The following is a 26,268-nucleotide window of genomic DNA, read 5'->3' as shown; positions in this document are numbered from 1 at the left end:
ATGGCTAATGCCCTCCAAAATATGTGGATATTAAGTTGCATATTTTTAATGATTAACTGGCTAAAAATGTAATCACAGAAAAATATCAGCTCACTCCAAGTCTGTGGGAATGAGTTAAAGCCAGGCTCAGCTAAGCTTTGCAAGTGTATCTGAGTTCAACCCACATAAAAAAGCGATCTGTTCTATCTTCACCTGAAATCCCAGTGGTGGGGAGTTGAATCCCAGAGGCTTGCTGTTCAGCCAGTCTAGCCTAACTGGTAAGCTCCAGGTCAATGAGAGGCCTTATCAGAAGGTGGATGACGTTCTCCTGGTATCCATGACTAAGCATGCACATGTGATATACATGAGCGTGCACACTCAGACACACATGCACACACTCATGTGCACACATTTAAGAAAGCAAGCATATCTGTGCAATGAGGATCTGAGCAGAGCCATTCTGGTCATGCTGGAAGTGTCTTGAAGTTTAGAGATTGTTTATTGGCCTGAAGATCACTATATCTACCTGAAGGTACCTATAGGCCTACTATAGATAGTGTTATAACTTACGCAGACGTGACAAGTTTGGTAGAGAGGAGAAGAGATAAATTGCTCTTTTAAATGACTTTATTTGGAGAGTTAGAGCAGGATGCAATCCAGCTCTGAATGATAGGAGAAATCATTCAGTTCTGAAGAAAAGCTTGATTAGGAAAGAGAACCATCATGAATAGCATGATGACAGTTCTGGAAAGAGGTGGACCCTTTAGTTCCATAAGAGAAAGGAATTGCTTGTTCTCATAGGTTCCCCTGAAATGTATGTGTGTGTGGGCATGGTGGGGGGCTTTTGAATCATGCAGTGGTCTTTGAGCCATGCATGCTCTTGTGAGTGGTTCTAGTAACTCATCAGCTCATCAAGATAGACTTGAATGGAACTATTTCCTGTATCTGTCTTTGTTTCACCAATCTGGAGACGAGAAGGTGTTTGCTTGTATCTCCCCAGGAAAAGTCATACAGCAAGAATGTTTATTGAAAGAGCACCTGGCACTCACTCCCACAAGGGAAAGGATTGCCTAGTGTCAGGAGGAGGTGAGCTGAAATATTGATCCAGGACAGCTTTGGCCTGTGCCATCCCTACCTGTCATGATGCCCAGAGCTGTGACCACCCTTTGGAGTTCTTCCTGTTGAGTTGAGATGTCTAGGCCTCTATAATCCTACAGCCATCTGTCATCAAGTATGGTTAATCTCAGGTGTGGCCGTGACCTTGTACGAGATGATTCTTGGCCACCAAATCAAGCCAGAAGGCTGGCAAAGGAAGACCTTCTAGTGACAGCCTTCCTAGTAGCAGGAACAAGTCCATTTCTTGAATTCAGTTCTGGGCACAATGCCCACACCTGCACTGCAAAGCCCATACCTCTAAAGCATGACACTTCAATGTAAAGCAGAGACTTCAATGTAAGGGTTTGACTATGGGCTTCAACACTCTTTCAACATACCACAGCTGTCCCTTCGAGGTAGGTCCTTGTCCCATATAACTCGTAGAATGGGCAACTTGATGAAATGAGAACCAAAGAGAAGTAATTCAATCTGATTTCTCGTAAGAATCAATCTGTACTATGACTTTGGGTATGACAGCCACAGGAACTAACATTTACTCAGTACCTACCATGTACCAATGACCACCTTAACTGTTCTGCATGTATTTAACTACCTGAGACTTTGTATCCCTGATTGTAGGCAATAATACCTACTGAGCAGTTTTGCAGCATGTGTTCAATGAGCTAACATATTTGCTAATTCTCTTTGCATGCAGTGGGCTTCATTCCCATAGGAACTCCTCCCGTCCTCTCCCTCATCATGTGTGAATAATTCTAGATCTCCAAATACACAGCGTGCTCCATCAGCCTTGATATATGATAACAATAATGTTTATAATGATAGTTATTATAGCTCTCCTTTATTGAGGGCTTACCATTTTCCAGTCAGTGTACTAAGCCCTTGATGTGTATAGATAGATTCATTGTGTCCCCAGAATACCCCTGTGTGGCAGAAACATGAAACTCTTGATTCTATGCTGTCTCCAAAAGAAAACCCAGAAGAAAGTGTTTCCCTTCTCATGCAACCACTTATTTATCATCCCCTTTCCTTCTTTTGTATGTGTGTGTGTGTGTGCATGCATGCACATACACAGTGTACACACACACATGCTCATGCACACACATAGGTGTGCAAGTGCAAACAATTTTCCTCAGCTTAATTATGTTTTAACTGCTTTCATTTTTCTTTTCTTCCATTTCTAGCCATATTTAATTCCTTTCTTTGTTTTGCATTCAGAATTATTTCATGCTCAAAAAAATTACAGTCCTATAGAGAAAGCCAACACCCGTTCCCTCTGCAGCGCTCAGCACGAGTGGGAATCCTGCCATTGAGCAGTCTGTCCTCGTTCAATTTTAGCATCCTATAATTTCCTGCATAATTGTTTAAATGTCCTCATTCTCATCGCTGTCTCTCTCCCCAAACTTTGCTATTTTTTAAAGAAGGCACCCAAGCCTCACGTCTGCCTCAGCAGGGAACTTCACAGGCTCCATGCCAGATAGCACCATGTACCTTGGGTTACCATGGTACCTCAGCAAGCTTGCTGGGCGTCCACCATGGAAGCCCTCCAACCTGTCCTTGCCTGGGTCACCTTCCCCCTCTGCCAGCCGCCTGGAGGCCAAGCATGCGGAAATTCCTTATGTGTTGATGACATTCGATTCCCAAATATCACATAACCAAAAATATTAAAATAAACTGCTCATAACATTTTCCTGAATGCCATCTGGGCCCCACTGGAAGCTGACACTATCTGTCAGACCCAAGATAACCACATTTTCCCCTCCTTTGTATGTGTTAATGTTGTCATAATGGATTTCACTTTAATGTCCCAATTACATTTATGACATTCTTTCATCCGAGAGGCACTAATGACTTTCATTATTATTTATGCTCCTCCTTAATTATAAGACCCTCACCTCTCTCATTACACAGACGCCTTCATCACCCCCTCACTTGCACACATGCTCTCTGGTATGAAGCTAATGTTCCTTCGATTCCCATTGTCATAAACACAATGATTAATTACTCCTGTTAAACCATCCCACCCCAGGGTGATCAGATTGGTGAAACAGGAAGGACCAGATTGCTGCTATAGGGGATTTCTGGGGACACCTGTCAGAAAGGAGAGACAAAGAGGAGCCCCTAGCCTCCAAATAAATAAATTCCTGACAGTTATCGCCAGTTTTAGACTTGGGATTAATCACCAGAAGAAGCAATTTTAAGTTAAGATAAAACAGGTCACTGGCTCCAGCTGTCTTGTTTTGTAGATGATGGTAGCATGACCCAGGGAGGTGTGTAGAAACCATAGAAGCCATAGAGCACACAACTTTGTCATTTAGCATGGTCTTCAGAGAGAACTGACCTGTACATGGCAAAATTGTACCAATTATAAGAATCTTGTGTTACGAGAAAGATTTTCATTTGACCTTTTCAGCCTAGGGAGAGATTATGATGTGATTGAAACAACAGGATAAGGCAGAGATGGTGTTAGATTTTATTGTACAAATTCTACCCCAGTGGGACATAAGCCCTGCCTACCGTTCCCCTATAGCCTCAACCATAAACCAAAATACATTCTATCCACATTTATCCTGGAGAACAAATGAGACCACTGGGTTAATGTAGTGTAGGGGTGAGGAGACATCATGAGGTGTGTGGTGGCCCTGTAACAGCTGTACCACCGGGAAGTCTCACCAGAACATAGATACTGGTTTTTCTCATAGCTGTCTAGACAGTTGCCCACTTCAGCTGCTTTCTGCTTACACAGCTAAGTTTCTCCTAACTTTAGGAAATCATGTGCAATTAGGGCATATTGCACACAAATGTATGAAAGGTAGAGGAAGGAGTGGTGGGAATCTCACATGAGGCTCCAATGACCCTACTCAGTCACTCCTTCTCTGAGAGAATGGTAGCAGTCAATAGACCTAATAGAGAAGATCTCTTGCAAGAAGGTATAGTTAATGATGAAGATTACAGCTATTTTGCTCAAGGACCAAATTCTATAGCATATTTGTCCCAAATCCGAACTTCAAGGGATCTAACGGCCTCTATTCTGTTTTCTTGATACCCCCATCATTTCCATGGGAACAAACCCAGGCTCTCCGTGTGGATAGGGGCCCAGATGTTCCATGCAGCCCTATTGACTTCCCAGCTGATTGGAGAGGTAGGAGTAAGGCCAGCCAAGATTAGCCAAACCATAGCAACCAGCCAGCTGCATCCAGTCCAAATTGCCAATGTGCAGATGCAGGCACTCAGGAGATGGCAGTGACTGTCAACGTTTGGAGGCGGTTCATTAACAATACAAGGTGATGGATGTACTCATCAGGGGAAACACATTTTGGCATGGGGACTGTTGTGAAAGTTAAGAAAACCAATCATGAAAGAAATTCACTTAGGTCCAGGTGTAAAGCAGTTATCCTAGTTCTTGCTTTAGCTGTCAACTTGACACAGCTCAGGGTTAATGGGGGACTATCAATTGGAAGACAATCATTTGGCCTGTGACATCATTTTGATTGCTAATCGATGTGGGAGGGCGGAAGCCACTGTGCATGGTATATTGCTAGGTAGGTGGGACTGGGCTAGTTATCTAGTCGTAGGACTAGAGAGATGGCTAATTGGTTAAGAGCCCTGGGTGCTCTTCTGGAGGATCTGGATTTGAGTCTAAGAATCCATGTGGCAACTCACTACTCTGTAACTCCAGTACCATGGGATGCAACACCCTCTTTTAATCTCTAAAGGCACCAGGCATGCAAGTGGTGCACAAATATACATTCAGGCAGAACACTCAGATGGACAAAATATGAGTGAAAGGAAAAATTAGGAAAAGAGAAGGCTAGATGAGTCATAACAAATAAGAGGGAGAGAAAGAGAGAGAGGAAAGTGAGCAGTGTTCCTTTACCATTCCACACAGAATCCTCTCAAAGGTGGACTGTACCTAGGAGTGTAAGAGGAAGCAAACCCTTTCCTCCTCCTTTTGGCCATGGTGTTTGTCACAGCCACAGAGAGGAAACCAGGACAAGAGTGAACTCAGCACCCTGCACGGGAGCAAGTATCATCATCTTTACTTTTGTAGAAAGGAGAAAACCCAGACTTCTAGGTGCCACAAACCAAACTTTGGAATGTCTCAGAGGCCAAGGCAAGGTTTCACATCTATGAATTTGGGTTCCAGAGACAATGCATGCTTAAGTGTCACTGTTGCTGTACTGGCCAATCTTGAGACTACCTTACCATCCATAGACTCTGGAGTCACCTGGGAAACATGCCTTCTGTGCACACCTGGGAGGGGTTACCTGATCAGGTTAGTATCTGAGCATCTCATGGGAGGTTATCTTCATTAGGTGAATGGAGATTAGAGCATGCGCTATTGCCTGGAGTGAGATCCTCTGGAGTGAACAGGAGGAATAAAGGGAGTGGAGCGCAAACTTGCTTCCCTTCACTATGGATACAACTTGACCCACAGCCTCAAGATCCCACTGCCAGGAGTTTCCTGCCATGGTGAACTGTAACCCTGAACTCTGAGCTAAAATAAATTCTTTCTCCATTAAGGTATTATGCTAGGGAAATATCAGAGAATCAGGAAAAATAAGCAGGACATCCCTATTAGGTAGCAGAGTTGGCCCTGTCACAGCCCTTTCAAGAGCTCCTAGATTGGGAAGAGCTGGAGGAAGCAGCTCAAACCATAGCCAACCCATATGTGCACAGGGCCAGAAAGATCTGCAAAGCTACCTTCAATGTATAAAATTCTTTTGTTATTAAGTATGAGTCAGGAATTGAAGAAAGAGCTTCATGGTTGTCTTAGTTACTTAGTTATTGATGTGATGAAACACCGTGATTAAGGCAATTCATAAAGGGACACATTGAATTGGGGGCTGACTTATAGTTTCAGAGGCTTACTCCATTATCACTACAGTGTGGGGGCAAGGCAGCAGGCAGGCGTGAAGGTAGAGAAACAGTAGCTCAGAGCTTATATCTGATCCACGAGTTGCAGGCACAAGTGGGACTTGAGTAAAAGCCCAGCCCCAGTGACAGATCTCCTGTAACAAGGCCACACCTCCTCCAACAAGGTCATACTTCACAATCCTTCCCAAACAGTTCTACTAACTGAGGACCAAGCATTCAAACATATATGCCTTTGGGGCATATTCTTATTCTAACCACCACAGTACTGCTCTTGTACAAGACTAGAGTTCAGTTCCCAGCACCCTTGGGTGGATCACAACCACTTGTAACTCCAAGTCTATGGGATCCTATGCTCCCTTCTGGCCCCCTCAGGCACCACTACTCACAAGTTCACAGACTTTCATATAGACACACACACACACATAAATACATAATTGAAGAATAAAAATGAAATATTAAAGAAGTATAAACCAATGAGTGAAGTTATTATTATGGTCTTTGATTTATTTTAATTCTGCTGATATATATGTGTATATTCCTACTTCTTGATCCCTCTTAATAAAAAATTCAGACATGAAGAAGGGGAGAAAGAAAAATGAGGGGGAACTTAGCTGGAAAGAGGAGATTGAGTGTAATACAGAGGAAGGAAGGAAAGATAGACAATACTAAGAGTGATTGGAAAGGTATTAAGGAAACAGGATTTTATGAGTATTTAATAATTTACACACCACACACAAATATAACTTTAATTTAGTTACCTCACACAAAGGAATAATGCTTCCCAATGAGCCATAGAACATATAACAATAAAAAAAAACAGTACCAAGTAGGAGACAGCTCCATTCAAGTTGTTGGTCAGAGGGGTTCAGAGATCTCCAAACAATATAGGTTAATACTATTGCTTTTGGTTGCTTGTCAGAATATGAAGGTAAGACCCTATTACTATAGATATCACATTGACCTTGAAATCTCCTCCCTAGAGATCAGCTTTCATAATGCTAGAATGGGTTATAAAAGCTACTAATGCAGAATAGTTACCAACAGTCTAATCCAGCTGTAAAGGGCTGAGGACCACAACACCAGGACAGGCAAGAGAGCCTCAATAGTGAAATAGAGGCACTTTTATCTTCGGGGCAACCAACAGCTGTCCAGTTGGATCTAAAGCTCACTCAATTGGAGGGGCCTCATTCCTGCTACTGTAAACTTAGCTAAGAACTCATCGAGTGGTCATAGGTCCTAAAGAAGAACTTACTACTATCATACTACTAAAATAATCGTTTCTAGTTGTCTTTTAAGTATTTATATTTATACTCAAAGATCTGCACAAATCTCAGTTATCATCAAAGAAGTTTCTGCAGGAGACAGAGGCTATTACAGTGATCCACAACCCGTTAAAATTGCAGAGAAAAAGTGAGGTTGGGTTGTCCAGCCCCCAAAGGGATATCTATAGCACCATACCTAGAGCTAATGTTCAGCAAGCATTACAGGAGAGTGGAAAGATCATAAAAGCCAGAGACCAGGACAACTGTTGCATAATAGTTTTTATTTGAACAGGAAAGGGATGTTGCCCCATAAACTCCCAAAAGTATTATGTATGAAGATCTGCAAAGACTTCAACAGATATTTCAACATCGATGGAGAAAAACACTACAAGGCTCTATCCCTATTTGAAGAAATATGAACAGTCAATTGTTGATGAGGGAGAACCAGGGACAAAACCCTGAGCCTGAGGGGCCAGTCCCTAGCACATGCAAATAAGAACAACATTAATTGAACTAAGAAGGTTGTATTTATACATATAATATATAGTATGTATATTCATACATATGACAAAAACAAATATAGCAGAAGAGGTAGGTCATGGATGAAAGACAAAATGTTGGTGGGACATGGGAGGAGTTGGATTGGGAATAGGGATTATAGAAAATATGTAACTGCATCATGGTTGTGTATGAAATCTTGAAATAAAATATGAAATAACTATGGATTAGCCCATTCTAAGATCCTCTGAAGTCCCTAGCATGAATTATTTTTATAATCAAAGGTATACCTTCTTTGTCTCCTTTAAATGCACTTCTTTTTTAATTTAAATATGATGTTAAAATATGCTTATTGATCTTTTAGAAGAAAATTTTAGAAAGCAGTTATAATATTTAGGCCAAGTCTCCTGACAGATTCTTCTCGGCAGATGTTTACATATGGAAAGAAAATTGAATGAAGATATAAATAACGCTTCCATCAACTTTTCTATTGGAGGTCATAGTCACATGATAATGTATAGAAATGGACTTGGAGCAAAAATCTGTAAAGTGAGGCTAGTAGGAATATACATAGAGAATTCAAACTATGCTGAAGGACTTCATAAATAATTTCTCACACATATGGTCATCTCTTCCATGTAGTAATAAGTTAAGTAGCAGAACCATATTCTTCTGCACAACATGTGAAGTTCTAAGAGCCAAGATTTTATAAGATACAACATCACTAGAGATAGACTCACAGTGGCAAATCCCTAGGTCACTGTTTGGCAGACTGTCATAGAATCAGCTTGGAGGTCTTACAAAGGTTTTGATCTAACCTTCTGTCCTGGGAAATTTTATTTTATTAATTATGCAGTGGGATCCAGATTGTTAACATCGTGCTTTTAGAAAACTCCTGAGGTTTTGAGATTCATTGCTCTGCAGGTTGCTTGGCATGAGGAAACAAAGAAAAGAGCTGAAATGTGGGCTGGTCAGATGCTCAGCAGTCATGAACACTTTCTGTACAATCATGAGGATGGAATTCTGATTCCAGCACCATTTATCAAGCTAGGTAGTGTATGCACACCTATAGCCACAGCTCCAAAGAAGAGCAGAGACTGGAGGATTGCTGGCTTCAACCCTGCTGGAAAGGAAGGAAAGGAGCCATGGCTTCAGGGAAAAATCTCACCTCAGAGGACTAGGAAGAATGTGATAGAAGAGGATTCTGACACCGTTTCAGGTCTCCACACATGCACAGGTACATGAGTTCACATGTGTGTGTGTGCGCGCACACACACACACACACGAGTATGACTAAGAGAAAACTGCATAGCCAATGCTGTGTCAAGTCTCTGAGCTTTCTTGCTAAAGGAACATGGACTAGCAGTCACACTACAGTGGGAGATGCAATGAGGCTCGACTATCTGTAATAACTCTTACCACATGGCCTTAGATCACGGTTTAACTTCTCTGGGGATCAGTTTCCTTGCCAGTAAGATGTTTTAGAGAAGAGGAGAGTTTCTGCTCTCTTTGTCACATGACAGTCTATCTGAGGAGCTTCTGGGTCAGTGCAGGTACAAGTCTGAGCTATAGTTGATCAGAACCTGTCGTGCTAGGGATTCTCAACCTAGCACTCACTTCTGACTTGTTTACAGTGTCCAATAGGATTGTGCCTGAAGAAAGTCTCTAGTGGCAACAGTCTGGACATGATATCTCCCAGCCTGGCTCTTCTCCTGTTCAGTGGTCCTGTACAAATATCCATTAAAGAGAGAATTACCCTGGAAACGGCTCATTTGAGAGAGATGGTTGGTAACACAGTTAGACCTTCTACCGTGGCGCAGTCAATAGCAGCTCTATCAGAATGACTTTCAGCAATGTTTTCCCATTGATTCATGTGGCTATCAGAATGAATGACTAGAGCTGAGGAAACAAGCCTATGATCGTGATTAGAACTCTATTAATTGTTACCCATTACTTACCATTCTATAGATCTGCTGCTAGATCAGGCAGGGCACTACCCATGGCTGCCAGACAATGACGTCTTATACCTCCTAGCTCATAGCTCATATCTCATCTACTCAGAGATAGACTGCTTTGAACCATGGAACACCCTCCTACTGATCCTTGATTTTGCTCCTTGAAACCATTTCGATCCCATCTGTCTCACTCAGGAAGAATGTGTCACCCACAAGCCTGAACTTTCACTGTATCTGATGATAATCATAAATAAAAATGATGATTAATGAATGCAATTTCCTCTCCAGGTCAGGTTTCCTTCCTTATCCTGAGGAATCACTTACATCCTACTCAAATAATAACTGCGCACACGATCACTTCCCCTTGAATCCATCCTTCTCTGCCAACACACTGAGCACACAGCTAAGCTGAACCTTACTGGATGGAAGGATGGATGAAGCTTCCCTGTTTTTCGCATCTTTCAGTTCCTAGAGATTGTTGTCCACAAATCGAGAATGTGAGTGTTGATTTAGTCCTCAGACTGCAATTTCACCAAAACCAAGGACCCTGACATATGCCAAGGCAGTGACTCACAAACTGGATGCTGGGGATCCCACAGAGAGGCACGTGAATGCCCAGAATCAACAGCTGGTGTCAGGGCGGATGGGGCTTTCAGGAGTTAAACTTTCTTACTCTGTATTCATCAGGATCCCTCTCCTTCAGAGACCATGGCTCAACACTCTATGTCTCATGTATCTCTCTTAAAAGTGATTTTGTTGTTTGACACAAACATATACAATGGATTATGACTCCTCTTTCCACACATCTCCCCTATATCTTTGCCATCACCCCCCACCCTTCAATCCTTTGCCATGTTCCTGACTCTTGGTTCCATTTTGTGACCCATTTAGTTTAACCAGGGCTTTTTGTGTGACCAAGAGATTGGAAAAGTCTATTTCTTCCCAGCTATTTCGGTGCTCAAGGCTCCTAAAAATCTGTGAGCACTACAAGATGTGTTTTGCTGGAGAGCCACTTACAGAGTGTGCCTCAGTCACCGCCACTAGAAGATGTTGGTCCTGGGAGATTCAAAGCATGGATGGGGACATGGAGACAACAGAAGTACTGAGAGACATTTTACTAGCGTAGTGGCTGTCATCACAGAGGGGTATTGGGTTTACAATTTAAAAATTGTTTAACTCAAAAAACAGTGTTTCAATCCCTAGTCTAAATTGGTAGCAGTATGACTTTGGACAAATACTCTTTGGTGTCTACAACAAGGATGTATTTGTGTATGAATGTGTATCCCAAGCCAAGTACAATGGCAGGTTGCTGAGCTATGCTCTTTTTTAAAAAATTATTTTTGGATTTTTTATTTTATGTTTATGGGTATTTTGCTTGCATGTATGCCTATGTCTGGCTGGTGCCCAAAAAGGTCAAAGAAGGTATTGAATTCCCTTAAATGGGATTTATAGATGGTTCTGAGCTGCTGTGTTCATGCTGGGAACCAAATTCTGGTCCTCTGGAAGAACAGCTAACTAATCTTAACCACTGAGAGAAGCTCAGGGTTAGAAATTGGAATTCAACCTGAAGATCTGAAAAGCAAAACAGTCAGCCACTGGCTCTTACCTTGACCTCAGTCCAAAAATCCTGTCTCTTGGAATCTCAGAAAGAGACTGTGTCTGAGACATCTCCCCATACTATATTCCTCTCTAGGGCTGGGATCAAAGGTGTGCACCACTGGGATTAAAAGCGTGCATCACCCAATTTCGATGGCAACTGGTGTGGCTACTGGGATGAAAGGTGTGTGTTACCATAACCTGGTCTGAAGGCTGACCAGTAGGACTGTTGTACTCTCGGATCTTTAGGCAGTCTTTATCTATTAAAATACATTTGAAATGCCACTACAGCTAAGCCATCTCTCTGCTTGCCTACACCAGCTTTGTTTCTCTTCTCATTTCCCCCTTGAACGTGAATTTCTGCTACGTCTGTCAAGGAGCAGTTTGTTGACACCCCCCCCCCCCGCCTCTCTGTTTTGATAAGGTTATTTATTTGACAAAGTCAGATCTCCTTAATTGGTGCATAAGCAGAGAGATAGAACATGGAAGGTATGGGTGGCATCTTCGGGCCAGCAACTCTATGTCGTTAAAGAAAAGCAGAGTGGGAACATCAGGAATACAAAGGAAAAAGGAGAGGCCAGAAGACTTGAAAATTAAATCAGCTTAATGGCATTACCCGGGAAATGGACGTGCAATTTTTATCAATGGTAATCTCAGAAATGGAATTGTGAAGAACACAGGAATATGGCTTCATGACTTCAAAACCAAGTATTACTTAGGTGCTGACAAAAAGTGGTCCATAAAACTCTCCTTTGAAGATCGCTGTAGGAACACGGTGCAGCACACATTGCATAGGTATGTGCAGATGGTTTGGATGTGAACCGGTCTCTTTCCCATTTGGGTTTTCTGTCTAAGGAAATGCACCACACAGGAGACTTACACGGCAACACCAGGCAGGCATCTCCACTGCTCTTCTGACTTTGGCGGTGAGGTACCCATACTGAATGGTTTGCTCTCTTCCACTCTCCTCTTCTTCTTTGGCTTTGTTTTGTTTTCTCGCATTGGAGTTTACTTAGGTTATTTTTTTTTCTAAGAATGCTAATGAAAATTTAATTTCTGAGTCCATACTGAAGTTTTCTTTTAGCTTTTAGTTTCTTTTCACATATTGATTTTTTTTCCTTTTTTGGCAAAGAAACTCATGGACTTTGTTGCATTGATTTATAGTACAAATAGCTGATTGTTGATGAAATTAATGAAATGTTATCCTTGCTTGTCTGGTATTGTAACCTGAGATTCCTTTCTTCCTCAGATGATTTTGGATTTTTTTCTTTAAAAAAAATACCATATTCTTAGAGAGATGGAGCCATGGCTCAGTGGTTCATAGCATTTGCTGTTCTTGTAGAAGACCCAGGTTCCATTCCCAGCACCCAAATCAGTTAGTTGACCCACAATTGGCCTGTAACTCCTGTGCCAAGAAATCCGATGTCTTTTTCTGACCTCCACAGGTTTGCTCATGCATGTGTTATGTATACATATACCAAATCCCTCACAAATAGACACTTAAAATATCTTTAAAATTATTCTCTGAAAACTGTACACACACACACACACACACACACACACACACACTTTATTTTGGTTATTTTCAATCCCATCATCCTTTCTTTTCTCCCTCCCACTTCCCCCTTCTTACCAACAGTCAAAATCTTCCTCCTGCTTTCATATCTTAAAAAAAACAAACCAACAACAAAAATTCATCTGTAGGGTATAATAATCAAACACTGCACCACTCAATTTAGTAAGACAAATACTAATAGCATAGCGTTAGAGGAGCCCAGAAATAACCTTTACAACAAAATTTAAAACCAACAAAGAAGCCCAATAATTAATCCATAATATAATTTAAATGGAATGAACACTTCCTTGGGTTTTCTTTTGCTGTGGTAAAACACCATGACCAAAACTATCTGAGGGGAGCATTATTTCACTTCCACATCACAGGTTATCATTGAAGGAACTCAGAGCCAAGAACTTGGAGGAATAAACTGAAGCAGATGCCATGGAGGAATGGTGCTTACGTGGCTTGCTCAGTCTACTGTCTTATATAACTCAGGACTACCTGCCTGGTGGTAGCATCATCTAAAATTGTAGGGATTCTCCCACATCAATTATTAATCAAAAAATATCTTGAAGACATCCCACAGGCCAATCCGGTGGGGATATTTGTTTGCAATTAAAATTCTCTCTTCAAATGACTCTCTCTCGCTTGTGTGAAATTGGCAAAAACTAATCAGGGGACACACCACACACACACACACACACACACACACACACACACACACACACACACACACTTCTCTATCTAAAGGTACAGAATTCATATTATTATAGTTCATAGTGCATTCTTTAAAATGTAATATATTTGATATGTATATAATATACATGTCACAAAATCCCTTATCAAGTACAAACAATCGTAATAACTGGTTGTGTTTTATTGGGTCATGGATGAATGACAATAGAGATGAATAATGAGGAAAACTATAGAAATTGCATAAATACACATAGACCATACGAGTTACCACAGGAACTGGGGAGGAGCTTTGAAATTCCTAGGTTCCTATACAAATGAAATCATGGCCTACCAGACAATTTGAGATGCTGCAATGCAGTTTAGAGAGGAGTGTTTGTAGTTTTGAGAGCCCACATTAACAATTAAGGAAAATGTTAAATAAATAACTTAATGGTACATTTCAACGTCCTATAAGGACAAGAACAAATCAAATTCAAAAGCAGTGGAGAGCAAAACATTATAATGATCAGGGTAAAAAAGCATAAAGGTTAAAAATATGATGCACAAGACAGTGAATTAGAGGTGAATCTCTGAAACTTAAGATTGATAAAGTCTTTAACTATGTTTACCAAAAGAAAGAGAAGACAAGAACCCAATTAATAAAATTGAAGATGGAAAGGGGGGTACCATCTATTTTATTGAATTACAGGGAATCAATAGAACATACTTTGAAAACATTTTAGAAAACGGAGGGAAAGTGAGTATGAGGAAGAGCAGTGTGTAGGGAAATGAATTTGACAAAAGCATAGTAGCATATGTGTGGAATTACCACCGTCAGACCATCATTCTTCTGATAATTAATAAGAAAACAATAAAAGGAAGAGCAATGCAGGCATGGAGCCATGGCTTCGTCATTGGGAAAGCTGATTTAGCAGAGTCCCTCTGAACTGGTTGTTCTGAGATGAGGAGGAAGACTTGAGGACAAGGGTACCGGTTTGTACAGAGATTTTAAGTAGTAGGCGCTCATGACCGCAAGTTGTTTCCACCAATTATGTGTGATCTTTTGATGAGAATGGAGCTACTCTTTCTTCCCAGCCTGCTCCTTTACAAACAGTGAAAAATGATGGAGAAAAGCCACACTGCTACTGGCATGTGGTGGCATCAAATGTGAATTAAAGTCTGATTTATCAGACATTGATTTAGCAATATCAACTTGCTTTCAGCTACTATTGACTACAGAGAAGCATAACGGGGCCTCTGCCATGGTTTCGGGATTACAGAACACAGTATGGTCATTCTGGGACTTAGCTTAGGCAATTTATATGTTGTCCTTAATGTTTCACTATCAGCTGTGTAGTCAAATAATATAGCTTATTCGAGAGGGCCACATCTATGTTTTTACATCTCAGTGTCCTATTTCTTAGATTTAAAGAACGGCATCCCAACAACAAAGATGTATAAGCTTGGTACTTTTCTCTTTTCTTTTTATAGGATGCATCTATAAATGGAAGATTTGAGCACAGGACAAAGAAAAATAGTCAACTCTGTGAGCAACAGCACTTATTTTGTTTTTCCATAGTTGACACAGGTATTACTGAAAATGACCCATTTTCTTCTCGGAAGAAAAATATAAAAACACTGGTTGTAGGGATTTGATGTTACAAAGTTCCCATTTGGGAGACTGTTAGCTAGAAGGCAGAGTCTATTGTTAACCCTGAGATGATTTTAAATGAGAAAGCAACTGCCCTTCGTAAAGAACAATCATAACGCTGCCCTCTTCACAGAAGCCCCACCTTGCCTAATTCTTGTACATCAGTTTGTAGCACGCATTCATATCACTTGGCAACCTGAGCTTTGGAGTCTCCCACTGATGAGTATAGAGAAGTATTAAATTCCCCAGCTTTGGAATCAGACTTCCTGGAATACAACACATTCCACTCCATTCAGGACTTCAGGTAAACATGTGGTACTCAATCCATTTGCCTGTCTACAGAACTGAATAGCACAACTCCTTTGAGTTGTTGTGCATATAGTTCTTGCCATAGTTCCCAGTGCATAAGAGTCACCTTGTGCTGCACTGGTTCCTGCTGCAATTTACAGGCATAAACTCTGCAGCCAAAGCACTAACACTTCTTCCCTTTTATGTAGCCAGCAGACTAGAAGATGTTCACCCTTTGTTTTCCATTGCATGCTGATATGACCAAAATGTAATCTAATCTCCATCCTTCTCACACTTCAGGTCTTTCTACAAATGGTTTCATTGTCCAAAATTTGTTTCTCTCATATACTCCTCCCTAGAAGTTATCAAAGATTACCAACTCTCATTTTATCAGGCTATTTTCTGATACTATTTATTATTATTATTGTTATCTTACTTAATACAATGGCTAATGTTATCAAGTCCCCTCTAATGATCTAAAGTTTTTAGTTAAAAATACCATTTCATGATTGTAGTTTACTGGAATATTACTTGATTTGAACTTTGGATAAGAATGAGCAAGGAACTCGGGACCGCGAGGGGTGCACCCACACACTGAGACAATGGGGATGTTCTATCGGGAACTCACCAAGGCCAGCTGGCCTGGGTCTGAAAAAGCCTGGGATAAAACTGGACTCGCTGAACATAGCGGACAATGAGGACTACTGAGAACTCAAGATCAATGGCAATGGGTTTTTGATCCCACTGCACGTACTGGCTTTGTGGGAGCTTAGGCAGTTTGGATGCTCACCTTACTAGACCTGGATGGAGGTGGGTGGTCCTTGGACTTCCCACAGGGCAGGGAACCCTGATTGCTCTTTGGGCTGACGAAGGAGGGGGACTTGATTGGGGGAGGGGGAGGGAAATGGGAGGCGGTGGCGGGAAAGAGACAGAAATCTTTAATAAATAAGTAAATATATAAAAAGAATATGCCGATGAAAGCTATTTCTTATGTTTTTTTTTTGCTAAAAGTTGTGTAATTTCTTGGCATTTCATTAATCAAAAAGCAGTAGAGGACTTGGTGGTTTCAAAAATGGTGGGGTTTGTCTATGATGTCCATGAACCATAAAAATGACCAATGTGGCACAATAATCTTAAGGCTACAGTAGATACTCTCCTACCTTGGTGGTAACCAACAGCTTTTAAATTGGACTCAAGACTTGCTCAGCAAGAGATAAATGATGTCTGGTACTAGAAACAGAGCCAACTCTTCAGTACTAGTGAAATTATGGATCTTGTAGGAGAATTTATAACCATCATTTTACAAAAACCATCCTAATCCCTAATTCACACTTTGAATACTCATCCTTATACCCAGAGATAAGTGTAGCCCTCACCCATTATCAAGAAAATTTCTCTGTGCAATCAACCAAAAACTTTACATAAATTACAACAAATCAAAATGCAGATCTGTGGAGTCCAGTTCCAATGCATTGATCTACAAAACAACTCCTATACTTAGGGCTCAGAAGACATTTTGGAAGGGGTTACAGCAAGACTGTAAGAACCAGAGGATCACAGAGGGTGGTGGAGCCTAGGGCAAACTGTGGGCAAGATCGGGCTGCTGCACCTGCGAACTCATAGCACCTGTGGTTGCCTGCACCATATGCTAGGACAAGATCAAGCCAGTCAACATTCCACCAGCCATGGAGGAGGGAGGGGACATTACCTCTCACCCCCAATTGAAGTGCTGATGATATTTGACTGATGGTGGGGAAAAAAGAGTCAATATAGGTTTAACCATGCTCCAGTGGATGAATGGCTTCTCATGTAAGCATATATTTGCCAACGCTAATTGGATTCAATGGAATAAATGAATAAATAAACGGATAAATAAATAAGAACACGAAGTTGAGATGGAGACATGAAGGGTTTGGGGAAAGTTGGAAGGAAGAAGGATGAAAATGACCTAAATGTATTGTGTGCAGATACAGAATTCTTAAAGAGAAGAGCAAAAAAAAATACACACATACATACAAACACACACACATTTGAAAGTTTGTTTCAAATTGAAGTGTGCTTTTTGTGGAACAAAATGAGGCTGGAAGTCATGAGGGTTTTCCAGGTTTTTTACAAATGTCTTAAAACTTAATGCCTCATTAATGGCATGTAATAAGCCTTCCAATCAAGCCAGCAACTGTAGAGTATCCCATGTTGATTTCAAGGTGGTGATTTTCAAAGTAATTTCTGACTTCTCATACTGTGCATAAAATCAGACATTATGTCCCCAAATAACCTTTCATTTAATAAAGGAAAGAGTAGACCCCAGTGAATTCGCTTGCTGCTGCACTTTCCTCCATTCTACTGGATTGTTTTGAGATAAGAATGACTTGATTAGACTCAGGATGGCAGTCTGGTTTTTAATGTTTTGGGGTCACTACAGTGTCAAGTCCTCAACATGATTCGCAGTGATTCAGAATGTTAAACACAATGATTCCTTGAATTGGGGCTAATGATAAATTTTTTCTCTTTCCCTCATAAAGAAAAAAAATGATACAAGCGGTATTTCAGATTATAGCGATGATGTCCTTGTTTTTCTAGGACCAATATATCACTTCAGACTTTTTCTGGGGTCTGTTCTTCAATTACCATCTCCCATCAGCTACACCTGTCTTCACCCACAATGCATGCTCGTCACAGGAGAGTGTTCCCTTGCACAGACTGATCTCATTGTGAATTTATGGCCTGAGAATTCTAGGAACATTTGTAAACATTTGATAGTGTAATGACTTAGACCTCAGGCTCTAGATAGATCATGAATCTTGAGTTTACATCCTGGTTCTGGTAGTAAATAGCCAGATGAGATAGTGACTTAATTTCTTTATGTTTCACTTCCCTGCCTTGTAAACTAATAATTATAATTAGAGTTTTATGAAGGAAGGAATAAAATTGTCTGTTTGGAGATGATATTATTGCTTATGCACAAAATTTGAAATAATAGTAATAAAGTCTCCCTAAACTATTGTGATTATAGAAAGGTTGCCTAACGCAGGGTAAATTGATCTTATATATTGTAAATTGTTTCCCTACTTCTCAGCAAAGAATCAAGTGGGATTTGAAATTAGAATGCAATACAATTTATATTACTATCAAAATGGGGAAAAGCTGGAAATGTGCTGAAAGCGAATAATAAAATAGAGAGAGATTACCCTATGTTTATGCAAAGTGCATGTTCATTGTCAAGTTCTTCCTAAACCTCTCTCTAGATTCAGTTCAGTCCCAATTTAACTTTCACCGAATTATTTTGTGGAGCTAACAAATTGACTCTGAAATTGATGCGTGATAAGATACAGAATAGACAATGGTACTAAAGGAGAAAACTAGAGTCACAGGATAGATGATAGACACTATCATATGTTAAGATTCACTGTAACTATGGTAATTAGGGCAGTGTGGTGGGAGAAAAGATAAATTGATTCTTGGAACATATAACAGAAACCAGAAATAGACATATATATAAACATTCAACTGTTTGGTTTTAGATGAAATCTCATCACATTGCCGAAGCTGGTCTTGGATTCATGAGTTCAAGCATCATTCTGCCTCAACTCCTGAAGCTGTCACTACACGTGTGCAGTACCAACCCAGCTTAGTCAATTGATCTTTAATGATGAAATCAGGCTACAGAATGACAGAAACAGAGCTTCTTCAACCAGTGGAGCAAGAACAACTGAAAATCCACATGAAAGAATCTAGTCAGTGCTCATGTCCTTCACTAAAGTTGGGTGAAAACAGACTACTAACGTAAATACCATATGAGATAGTAGAGGACATAAATGACCTTGGATACAGCAATGATTTTTAGATGTGATGCTGAAAGCATGATCTATGCAAAAAGTAATTGAAAAGCAAAAATTCATTAACAATTCTCAAGCTTTGGGGACCAAAATGATAACTTTTTCAATGAAGTGTTTGCCATGTCAATATGAAGACTTTTGTAAACCACACATTGCAGTGACTTCTGTCATGGTCCAGCAACAATGGGTTTGTACATTCCAGGGTAGAGGCATATAGATTAGAAATGTTAGGCAAGCAGAACAGAGATATGAAAGAAACACAGAGAAACAGGATAGTACCAGGAGGGCAACTCAGTGAATATTAAATACTGATTTACCCGTGTTTATTTTCCATATGCTTTAATAGCCCAATGCAAAAGGAGAAGGGAGAAGACAAAAGACAATTTCACTTGATACAAAGGACAACTAGAACAGTTACTTGCTTCAATACTTAAGACGTGAAGCCATTATTTCCTGAGTAAAGCATTTGATATTTTGTGCAGGATATGCAACAATACACTCTAGACCGGGCATCCTGTAGGCAGTCAACTCCCTATATCAAACATCCTATTTTAAAATGAAGGAGAAGGAATGGCTTGAATTCTCTGACCTTTGATCAGGGTGGAGTGGATACACCTGTATGGGCCATCTTAATGTGCAAAACACCAATTAACCACACCCTAAGTGTGCTGGGCTTCTTGTTTGTAACCACACCTGTTGTCAACAACTTGGAAAGAGTAAAAATAATTTCAAATTCTCTGACCTGTAGGAAGGCAATTCTATCATTTGATGAAATTTTCAAGCATTCTGCTGGGTAAAGTAAATTAGGTACTGAACAGAAACTGTTCTGTACATGAAATTAAATCAATCTTATAGACATAGAGAGTAGATGGTGTTAATACTGAAATGACAGCCAAAAAGTTCACAGCTTTGACTCAACACATGACTTAAACATGGCAATAATTGTTTATTTTTCCTAAGGTCTACGGCTATGTTAATAATAATTAACAAGCATATTGTACATTGCACAATGGCTGCAGAACAAATTTCTCATCACAAAGATATTTTTAAGACCTTGAAGTGATTAATCTGTCAACAAGTTCAATTAAAATAAAATAAAATAAATGCAGAATTCCCTTCCTTCTATAGTTTTCTAAAAAGCAGATCACTCTTATCTTGTAAAATCTAGATGATTATAAATAGTCAATTTACAATGAGTATTTTAAAAGTAAATAAAACATAGACTCAGAAAAAATATTTTCAAGGACACATGGGACAAAGGGCAGCTTTTGGAAAATACAGAAAGAACTCTTAAAGAAGAAAGGCAATCATTGCTATTAAAATAAGCCATTACTACGAGAACTAATACATTAATAGAGTAATGCTGAAGTATACTGAGCTTGCACACAAATTCAGAAACATTTTCATACAACAATATCAAGATTTCTAGAAAGAAAGTATGAAAGAGCTCCTATCACCAACACCTCCAATCAAATAAAATATTCAGGAATAAATATAAAGAAATTAAAAAGCAATCTCTGTCATAATATATCATAAAACCTTAAGAAAAAAATCAAAGAGGACATGAAGAGATTGAAAAATTCCTCCGATGGTCAAGGTTTAAAAAGATTAAGTATTTATTCCAATGTTAGAGAGATGTCTCAGGGGTTAAGAACACTTGCTGTGCTTGAAAAAAGACCCGGGGTTTGGTTCCCAGCATCCACATGGGAGCTTATGACTCTGTAGACAAAAATTTCTGTCCTGCCCATTCTCACAGCTATTCAGTCACAAAGAAACACACAGAGGCTTATGTTAATTGTAAACTGTTAGGCCTATTAGTTCAGGCTTATTATTAACTATCTTTTACAAGTTAAATTAATCAATAATTCTTATCGTATCTCTTATTTTAGCCACATGGCTTTGTACCTTTTCTTGATAAGGCGTTTTCACTTGCTTCCTCTGCATCTGACTAGTGACTACATCTCTTTGCCTTTTCTCTTCCCAGAAATCTCTCAGTCTGGTTGCCCCACCTATACTTCCTGCCTGGCTACTGGCCAATCAGTGTTTTAGTAAACCCATAGGAGTGACGAATCTTTAGCATACAAAAAGCATTATCCCACATCCTGACTCTCTCTAGCTCTAGTTCCAGGGATTCAACACTTTCTGCTGATTTGTTTGGATACCAGACACACATGTGGTATAATCACATAGTAATGGGCAAACACTCACCCACGTAAAGAATGAAGATAAATGAATCAAAAACATTTTCAAAGTTACCCCTGAAGAGGAAAAAAAAACCTAACCCAAACCAAACAAAACACTCAGAATGCATCAAAGTCCTAATCAGAGTATAAAAATCGATAGAAGAAAGCATAGAGGAAGAGAGTGACAGCAATTGTTTTGTAGATAAGACACTAAAATCAAAACAAGTAAAACCAGCAACCATGAAAGGAAATAAGGTTGCTGAAAGCTAAAATGCTTCTGCAAAGGATCCAGTCAACATAACGAAGATCAAATCCACATTATGAGAAAAATCGTACAGTGTGCGTCTATCTGATTTGGGATTAGTTTTCAGAATACAGAAAGCCATTACAAAATTCAACAGCAAAAGTGATCCAGTCAAAATTAAGCAAAGTCTATGGATAGAAACTTCTCACAAGAAGCGACTCTGATAGTCAACAAATTTATGAAAAAGTTACATGTTTGGTTTGAGTGTGACGAGCCCCCCAAAGGTAGATTAGCTGGGTGGGTCATGGTCAGCTCAGTGGGAAGAACTGCAGGTGACGAAAAGGCATCTATGCTCTCCTGCCAGTGTTGCTCACAAGCAAAGTTGCTAACTTGGTAGAGCCTGGCTGGTGCCCTGCGAGGAAGTCTATATTCAGAAGTCATTGAGCTTCTCCCTATTAGCCACAGTTATTTGATATGGACGTGGACCAGTGTGAGCCTGTTCAGGCCATTACCTACATATACTTAATTCCCCTGGAACTAGAAGAACTTACCAGCTGCACTGAGCAATCTGGAAGAACACTGTCAGGCCTCTTTTGTTTTCTCTTCTAGCTGGCAAATCATTGACAAATTAATGAAGGGCTTTATCTTTTACATAAAACACACGTCTCCATAGTTCTGAAGATGCAGAGAGCAAAAAAACAAAAATACGCTGCAGAAATGACTGGGGAAGAAGAATGAATAATGAGGCCTGATGTTACACTAGATTAGCACTCTGTGCTAGCTTGTCAGAACAGAGGGCAGCTTATTGGGCAATCCATTTTCCTCAGCAGTTATGGAGTATGTATTGGCCAGCTTCTGGTTGACTCCCCCAATAGTTCATCCAAAAAAGACAAACTGGTAACAGGCCAATACTTGAAGCCACAAATGATATAACATGATGACCCATCTCTCCAAATTCCATGGCTCAGACTGTTCCATTATAAACACCCATTCCACTAGAAAGACCATCTTAAGCACTTATACACACTCCCTGTAAATATCGAAATTTCTTTGGAGTTGTTCAGAGAGTACCTATGCAGGTCTGTGCTGAATTAGAAGCAAACCAAGTCGTGCAGTTAGACTAGCCCATTATCTCTGTGGGGCTAAAACTTGGGGCATCGGGATCACAGCACACACACTTTCTGAAGTATTTGTACATGGAGAGATATTCCGTGAGAGTGAGCACTCATTAGTTGTACTTGCGTGCTCTGCTACACAAACATACTGCTAAACAGAGTCCTGGAGGCAGTCAGAGTTTCGCAGAGAAACAAACTGAATATACCAGGGTCAAGGGGCTCGGACTCTATTCCCTTGACAATATCCCACCTGGAACAGTGACATCTCTCATGAAGCAGAAATCCATTCCCTATGAGAATGGCTGGGTCTATCTGACTCTATCATGGTCAGTCTTGCTAATTCCTGAGGTGGAGAGACACAGGTATCCCCGTCACAGACCCACGGTGGTATTTCATCCAGCGTGAGGCAAGACTATCCTGTAAAATTGGGGGTCAATTTTGTAGGGTTTGGTTTCAAACAAGCTCTACGCACCTAGAAAATTACAAGTGGCCTTTGAGATTCTCTAGCTGAGGCCTTCTGTTTATTGCTCTGAGTGAATGATGAAGGCAGACTTGGATGGTTAGCTGGGACAGCCAAAGCCCAATGGTCCCCAGAGCTGGGCAGTTGGCTTCTCTTGTGAACATCAGAGACTGACCTTGTTTTATAGGGTTTCAGACTCTTGCCTATTTGATGTGCCAATGCAGTTCACAGCAATGTTTGTGATGAATTTGCTAAGAATATAAGATTTCTGCAGCTGTTACGTGTTAATAGATGTTGGCCTTTGCTAAATTTCTTACTATGAACCTATTTAAGATAGATTTGAATCAATTTTACCTTTTAGTTTTTCTCTAAATTAAAGTCATCTTAATTTGCTAAGTTTCTATGGAAAAGTGAGCCTTGGCTGTGAATAACTATCTTAAGTAGTGTAGCAACCAGGACTCTTTCAGAGAAGCAGGACTACGGGCATCCACATGGCAGTATGGGTGTGTCCTCTGTGTACCTGGTAGTTCATTACAGAGATTGTGTGTGCATGCAATGTGTGTGCGCACTCGTACGTGCATGAGCTACACATGCATTTGTGTGATGCACATATTTAGAAGCCAGAGTTCTTTCTCAGGTGATCGTCATCAAGAATTGCCCACCACATTTTTTGAGATGAGGTCTCTCACTGGACAGGAGTTCTTCACAAACAGGAGTTTGTCTAGCCAACAAACCCAGAAATTTCTCTGTCTCTCCCTCCCCAGTGTGAGAGTTATAGAGCACACTATTGTGCCTGGAGTTTTTGTGTGGGTGCTGAGGATTGAACTCAGGTCCTCATGCTTGGACCATCTCTCTTTGCAGCATGTTACACAGGTTCTACTTCATGAAACTGCCTTTTGTTCCATGAGGTTGGGTCTATGGTAAGTAGAACAGAAAATACTGATGGTTTAATGTTAAGGAATTTTGTTGAATTGTTAGTAGTAGATATCGTTACTATTCTGCAGACCTGGGGACAGAATGGGTATGATGGTGCTTTGAATAAGAGTAGCTCCCATAGGCTTATATATTTGGATGCTTGGTCCCCATTTAGTGCAATTGTTTAGAAAGGGTTAGGAGGCAAGGCCTTGTTGGAGGAGGTATGTAACTGGGGGTGGGCTCTGAGGTTTCAAAAAGCCGATGCCTGGCCAAATGTTGTTTTCTTTGACTCGGGATGCAGAACTCTCAGCTACTTCTCCAGCACGATGTCTTCCTATATGCTGCCATGAATGATGATAATGGACTAACCCTCTGAAACTGTGAGCCAGCAACAATGAAAAGCTTTTTCCCCCTATAAGTTGTTTTGGTCATGCTCTCTCCTCACAGTAACAGAATACTAACAAGACAGCAGGTAAAGCAAAGGGGGGACCGTCTGAGGAGCTGTGGCTCCTCCCAAGTACACCCTGGTCCTCCTCTGTCCATATGTGGTTCTGTCCATGAATGTGGCTCACGGAAAACGATACAAGAGAACATGTAGTGACTATTGGAAGGGCATCCAGCTGACGCCTCCCCTGGCCACAAGCAGAGTGACTTTGTATGAGGACAACAGATGTACCGGTTGAAAAGTGAGAAGCTGTAGGGACTTCACAGAGTGTGTGGCGGCCGAACTTCCTCCTTCTCATCAATTTCTCCCAAAGCTTGCCTTCTCCACAGCCGGAGGAGCCAAGAAGTTCCATAAAACATGTTTCTGGATTAGCTGCATTAACATAAACACTGTCGGCCTTAAGTATCCTTCTGATGACTTAGGGCCTTTTGTGTGTCACCTGTTAATTAATTAATCCAATATACATACATATGTACAATAACCAGAAATTATTATTATCCTCTTAAAAGGGAGTTAGTCATTTTCCTTGGAACTGATGCTATGGTTTTAACTTAAACAGTCACATATAAACAAATACAAACACACAGATACACACACACACCAGACGAACCAACCAAGGATCTTCTGAAACAACCTCTAGGATCAGGAAGGATTGATATGCATCTTTAGGAAATGAAATTTCTCTTCGCAGCCAAGGATTAAGTTTAGGTAAGAAAACAAGCCAAAATGAAATGAAAACCACTAGAGCCCTGGCACAGCAGAATGGGTCGAATACCATAAACTACTATAGAAGAAGAATCTCAAAATTCCAAAGTTTTAAATGTGTATTCAGTTCTAGAAATGGATAGAAATGGATTCTAATTTGTGACAATAATGATAGAAGCCCACATGTGTAAAATTTGAGATCTCCTAATGCTATGAAAGCTACGGTTTTCAAGCGTCCATTAGTAAAGACACATGCACATAACTGTTGCTGACATGTGTCAGAATTCCACCTTCGAGCTTCTCAGGCTGCATGGTGCAAGCTTGCTGCAGACCTCGGCCCCGTTTGCTAGGAAGGACGCCCGTGCACCAGGCTGTGGCTCCACTTTCTACGGAGGTTGGTCATTCTCTGTTTTTCTGGAGTTTCTAGGCTCTGCTCTGTTCTACCTAAGAATTCTTGTACCTGATGCCATCATCATTTGATGAACTCTCCTGGCATTTAAGATAGACAACGCAGCCGGGCGGTGGTGGCGCACGCCTTTTATCCCAGCACTCGGGAGGCAGAGGCAGGCGGATCTCTATGAGTTCGAGGCCAGCCAGGTCTAGAAGAGCTAGTTCCAGGACAGGAACCAAAAGCTACGGAGAAACACTGTCTAGAAAAAAAAAAGATAGACAACGCAAAAACATGTATTTCTGGTGTCTGTAGACTGGGAGGCTGTGCTATATTTGACTACCGTTTTGCCAGACAGTAGGGATCCAGGTTAGAATCAACCTTGTGTGCTTTCTAAGGCTGTTTCTTGAGGATATTTAGTTTTTAATGTTGAAGCTGATGTTAATGTACTTTTCAATATTTAATTTTCCATTTCCCCCTTTTAGGGTTTCTGCCTTATATTCGGTTTCATAAAATATTCATGT

Source organism: Microtus pennsylvanicus, chromosome 3 (genome assembly GCF_037038515.1).
Source record: "Microtus pennsylvanicus isolate mMicPen1 chromosome 3, mMicPen1.hap1, whole genome shotgun sequence".
Taxonomy (NCBI): domain Eukaryota; kingdom Metazoa; phylum Chordata; class Mammalia; order Rodentia; family Cricetidae; genus Microtus; species Microtus pennsylvanicus.
This window is presented reverse-complemented; position numbering follows the sequence as displayed.